Genomic DNA, 6,219 nt, shown 5'->3' with positions numbered 1-6,219 from the left:
TTAGTTTGTTTTAGTTTAGTTACTTTTAGTTACTTTTAGTTAATTTAGTTTCTATTTTAGTTATAGTTTACTTTAGTTTTAGTTTTATTTTTAGTTTATTTTATTTTAGATTAGTTTTAGTTTTAGTTTAGAAGAATAAGAAGAGTAGAAGGAGGAGGAGGAGGGAGGAAGAGGTGGAGGGAGAAGAAGAAAGAAAAGAAGAAGAAGAAAGAAGAAGAAGATGAAGATGAAGAAGAAGAAGAAGAAGAAGAAGAAGAAGAAGAAGAAGAAGAAGAGGAAGAAAGAAGAGGAAGAGGAAGAGGAGGAGGGAGGAAGAGGAGGAGAAGAAGAAGAAGAAGAAGAAGAAGAAGAAGAAGAAGAAGAAGAAGAAAAGAAGAAGGAGAAGAAGAAGAAGAGGAAAAAGGAGAAGAGGAAGAAGAAGAAGAAGAAGAAGAAGAAGAAGAAGAAGAAGAAGAAGAAGAAGAAGAAGAAGAAGAAGAAGAAGAAGAAGAAGAAGAAGAAGAAGAAGAAGAAGAAGAAGAAGAAGAAGAAGAAAAGGAAAAAACAGGAAAAAAGAAGAAGAAGAAGAAGATACCCTGACACCCCGACCCCGACACCCTGACACCCCGACAACCTGACACCACAACCCGACCCACACCCCGACCCCGACCCCGACACCCTGACACCCCGACCCCGACACGCCACCCCGACACCCCGGCACGACACCCCGACACCACACCCCGACCCCGACCACCCCGACACCCCGACCCCGAAAAAGCACCCCGACCCCGACACGGCACCCCGACCCCGACACGACACCCACGACACCAGAGGCCGACGAGGTCATATATTTGTGAATTATGAGTTAGGTCATATATTTGATGCCACTGAACCCTATGAGCCCGTCATTGATTATAGTGATGATGATGATTATGCATTTATTGATGATAGTGATCGAGATTATTAGTAGTGTCAGGTGTTCAATTTTTTTATGTTGTACTTGATGATGATACATAAGTGATATACATATTATTATTCATGTCAGTATTTTTTTATGTTGTACTAATTTCGTTTACTCTTTGTCATGGCAGGTGTTGAAAGATGGTGGGCGCTGGTTGGGAGCGCTCCGAGGCCCGTTCTTCGTCGGCGCATGGTGGGAGGTCTTCCATTCCACACGCACCTCTCCGCCGAGCGTTGCTGGAAAGTATGGCGACACCGCCGGGCCCTTCTTCGTCGACAGCGGTGCCCAGCAGGGGACGAGGTAAGGGAGGGAAGAAGAGAGGAGTTGGAGCACGTGGTCGCGGGAGAGGAGGTAGGGTGACTGCTAGGGAGCCTTCCTCGCCGCCACCCCCAGCTGTTTCACCCGAGCACGTGACTGCTAGGGTGGACTCGTCCGAGGAGGAGGCTACACGGACTGCGGTCCACGAGCCTTCGGCCCACGAGCCTCGGGTCGACGCGCCTTCGGCCCACGAGCCTTGGGTCGACGCGCCTTCGGCCCACGAGACCCCGAAGGAGCACACGTCTGGATGGGGTACCTGGCCGGATGAGCCTGAGGGGCCGAGTGGCCATGCTGATTTTGGCGGGGAGCTGACTGATATTGAGGAGGAGGGGGGCACCGTCTACCAGCGTGGTTGTACACGGCTCCCGTCCGTGTCGGCGACCCGCGAGCAGAGGTGGTTGATTTTCCCTGATGGGGAGAGGTAAGTGCATTTAATCCTTTTGTACCTTCTGCATTCACGTTTCTTCAAATATCTAATGCGTTGGCCTTGTCATGCTGTAGGGGTTGGGACCACCATCATAGTGTCCGCCGGCCCAACTCCGTCCTTGGAGTGCTTTGCCGGCAAAACTTCCCGGGGTTTGTCACGTTGCCTGGTGAGGGTCGGCTTCCAGAGCTTGGATTGAGCTGGGAGCACTACTTGGCTGCCCCGGCCCCGCCGGGTGAGATTATCGACGGTGTCTTGTGCGACACGAGGGCAGATGTGGTGATCAGAAAGTTCTGGGTAATTTCTCCTTTACACATTTAAAAATCTTCAACTAGCTAGTTATTAATTGTACTAATCAATATTGTCTCATTTGATTGCAGACATTCTACAGGTGTGAGGAGGGATACGAGGAGGAGGCGGCAAATGTTATCGAGAACGTCTGCAAGCGCCTACTACAGAACTTACGGCACGAGGCTCGGGTGCAGGCTGTTCGAGACTACTACGCCTTGCGTGGTATCAAGAAACCCAAGCCGGCGTGCCGCGATAAGTTCCTGAGTAAGGAGCAGTACATGAAGGTAATTCTTAAGGCCTTGTACTTACTTCCTTCATTTAGTAATTCATAGCCGTAGTGCCCAAGTTTCTATTTGCTAACTTAAGCGCCTCCGAGATGGTGTGCGGATCGGATGGATTGTTGGGAGGTGTTGGTCAATGAGTGGTGCTCAAAAGAATGGCTAGCCGTCCACAACGCGGCCAAGGACAAACGTGCCCAAATGGAAGGTGTGACATACCATAAAGGCAGCTCCAACTTATATCAGTTCGGGCGGAACTGGGTATGTGGTTTGCTTCATGATTCATGCAATTCATTCATCATGCTAGCTTGAGCCCTTTAATTACTAATTTATTTTGTTTCTCTCTTTCAGGCACGCTACAATAAGGCGGATAAGGTGCCAGAGGTGTACGACCTGTATGCCATGGCCCACACTGCCTCTTTCAAGAAAGTCAAGGCATTCTCTCCGTCTGACCTCGATGATGCAAACAACTTCACCAGTTATCTTTCTCCATTACATTGTCTGTGCTTCCATCAATGATTACAAATGGTAATGAGGAGTGGTGTTGCAGGCTGCTATACAGAGTGAGAGAGATAGAACGGAGAAACTTCTGGCGGAGGCGACGGAGAGGCAGCGGGAGTTGGAGGAGAGGACGACAACGATGTTGGAGGAGGAGAGGGCACGGAATGACATGCAGGCAAGGGCCATGTACGAGCTCCTTGTGGTAAGTTTCTTCTGCAGATTAGCCAAAACATTCATGTAGTGTTTGTCTCATTACTAACTAGTATGACTGAGTCGTCAAAATCAAATGTGCAGTCTGTGTGCGAGAAGACTGGTCAGACCGCTCCGCCGATGCCAGTGATTGCTCCTGGGACCACGGTGAGTTTAATTTGAATGGACATTACTTGCTAGTCTTAACATTTGAGTGTCATCATGCTAACGAGACATTGAAAATGATCTTTGGTGCAGCGTTACTCCAGACAAGCATCGCACGATCCTTCTCCAGCTACCGGCACAAGCCTGCCCGCTCCTACACCTCCATGATCATGGTAAGTTTCTCTAGTGTTTTGCTTAACAAATGCATAAAGACCTAGACTTAGCCTTATTTCCTCCAAAATGCTTACCACAATGACCTAGACTTAGCTTTATTTCCTCCAAAATGACTTAATAAGCTTACTGACCTCCAAAACCATCCATTTTACCTAAGTTAGCTCTAAAACGATCTATACTTAGTTTTGTTTCCTCCAAAATGACCAAAGTTAGTTCTAATATGCTTAGTTAACTAGGTTTGCTCAATAATGACATGTACTTAGCTTACTTATGTCAAAAATGGCATAATTAGCTTAGTTAGCTCATAAACGATCCATTTTACCTAAGTTAGTTCTAAAATGATCCATTTTACCTTAGTTAGCTCATAAACGATCCATTTTACCCAAGTTAGCTCTAAAATGACCCATTTTACCTTACTTAGCTCATAAATGATCCATTTTACCCAAGTTAGCTCTAAAATGAGCAATTTTACCTTACTTAGCTCATAAATGATCCATCTTACCTAGGTTAGCTCTAAAATGATGCATTTTACCTAAGGTAGCTCATAAGCGATCCATTTCACCTAGGTTAGCTCATAAACGATCCATTTCACCTAAGTTAGCTCACAAACGATCAATTTCACCTAAATTAGCTCATAAATGTCATATATTCCTCTTTCTTCTTCATTTTCTTCTTCTTCTTCTTCTTCTAATCTTCTTCTTCAAACTTTCTTATTTCCCATTTTGCAGAATTCATTCACTTCACGGAAGCTAGCATAGATGGAGTGCTTGTTTGGATGAACTATGTTTCTTTTGTATCGATGAACTATGCATGTATGGTAGGATGACACTATTGTAATATGTATGCACTAGTAGAAAAAGGGGCTTTTGGCCTGGTTGGTAAGGCCCTTTAGTCCCGGTTTTTGAACCGGGACTAAAGGGTCGTTACTAATGCCTCTCCCCTTTAGTCCCGGTTCTTACACGAACCGGGACTAAAGGCCGCGGCCACGTGGAGCTCCACCTTTAGTCCCGGTTGGTGTTACCAACCGGGACTAAAGGAAATTTTATGATTTTTCTTTTGAATTTTATTTTATTTTCAAATTTCTGAATTATTTTAACCTCTAATCTCTAATCACCACCCCTCATCACTGCTCAATTTATCCTCTAATCTCTAATCACCCCTCATCATTCCAAATCATCGAACTTCCCGGACGGTCACCCATCCTCTCACTACTCCAGCCTGAGCACGCTTAACTTCCGGGTTCTGTTCTCCCTCGTTTCCAAGTCTGCACTTGTTGTTTTCCTGACAATAGAAAGTTGTCAATCCTATTAACCCTCAGGAATTTAGCTTGAGCATGAATTGACACATTTCATTGTTTGAGTTTGAAACTATAGTTTTAAAAAACAATTAGACCAGATTTAAAAAAACTGAAATAATTATTTAGTAACACTAATATTCTAAAATAATTAGTTTGACCACAGTTTGACCAGATTTGACCACATTTTTTCCAAAAAAATATTTGAAACTATATTTTTTTTTCTGTTACTAGTGGCGCACCTAGCAAATGGTGCGCCACTAGTAAGTTTGAATTTTTTTCGATTTGTTCCACTCTAGATCTTAAAAGCCCCGTAACTTTTTTTCTGTTAGGATTTTGAGGATCTTAAAAGCAGACGGCAAAGAAGCTCTTTACCGATACCTACTTTGCCGGAGCCTTTTGCCGTCCGCGGCAGACGACAAAGGCCTTTGCTGTCCGCCATCCTTGCCTTTGCCGTCTGCCGTGGCAGACGGCAAAGTAGCTGATTCCTGTAGTGTATATGACGTAAGGGTGAGAGCAGACTAAGTCTAACCTATATCTAGACTATATAAATGCATCAACCTCTTATTCATGAATCTCATGGTGTGTAGTTGGTAATAACGTTATTCCTCTCTTAAGTAAATGGTGTAGGTATTGCCGTTTTAAAATGGAATTTTACTCCGCTTAACTACATCTTTTCCATTTACATCATGATTCCAACCATTTCGAAATGGCGCATCGACAATATAAACTCAAATTTCTTTGCCAATAAGTTACTTTGTGGTACAAACCAAATAAACTATAATTATCGAATACGCAACATTTTTCTTGGCAAAATTGAGTTGGACCGATGAGTACTTAATTTAACAAATAAAAAGACAAGTTAGCCATGAAGATTGAATGTTCACGTCCATCGTCAACATCGTGGAGGTTGTGTCTATGCCGGCGGCGACCATAGGTGATTAGGACTTCGACGGCTACGAGATCGATCACTTGGATGATGGAAGACACTACGGTGGATCACAACATATGCCATGAAGCACAAGAACAGGAAGTTCGTTCACAACACTGACCCACGCATCCGTTAATGATAAGGCCCTCAAGCCGACCTCGCCCATGCCACCATGTGTCGCATGCTATTCTTCGTGTCGCCAATGGGTCCATATGATTCATCGTCAACGGCTACCTTCTCTTTGCCCACACCTCCATCTACATCTCCATTGATTCACTTCGACCTTATTTGCACTTCTGTTGGCTCGTCGTTAACGATATCTATTCAGGTAAAGTTTGCTTTCTAGGCTGAGTTCCATAAGATCTCCACGGTTTGGATCGTTAGTGGTGTGTACGGATTTATTTCTCCCTTTGCAACACATAGTTTCTTTTACTATACCTACTAATATAGGGAGAAGTACTTCTGCCCATCCGTCATAATTTTGCGGAAAACCCCCTGCCATTCTTTGAAATTAACCCGCGGTCCTATTTTAATCTATATCTACTCATAAAGGGAGAAGTGCATCTGCCCATCAACGATTTGCTCTTCTTTTTAGAAAACCCTATAATCTTTGGGTTAATCAACCCGCGGTCCACCCACTATTTTTGGGTAGATTTAAATGATTTTTAAAATATCCATATCTTTTAAATCCAACTCTAATTTTCCATGTTATAT

Source organism: Triticum aestivum, chromosome 3D, assembly GCF_018294505.1.
Source record: "Triticum aestivum cultivar Chinese Spring chromosome 3D, IWGSC CS RefSeq v2.1, whole genome shotgun sequence".
NCBI classification, from domain to species: Eukaryota; Viridiplantae; Streptophyta; class Magnoliopsida; order Poales; family Poaceae; genus Triticum; species Triticum aestivum.
This window is presented reverse-complemented; position numbering follows the sequence as displayed.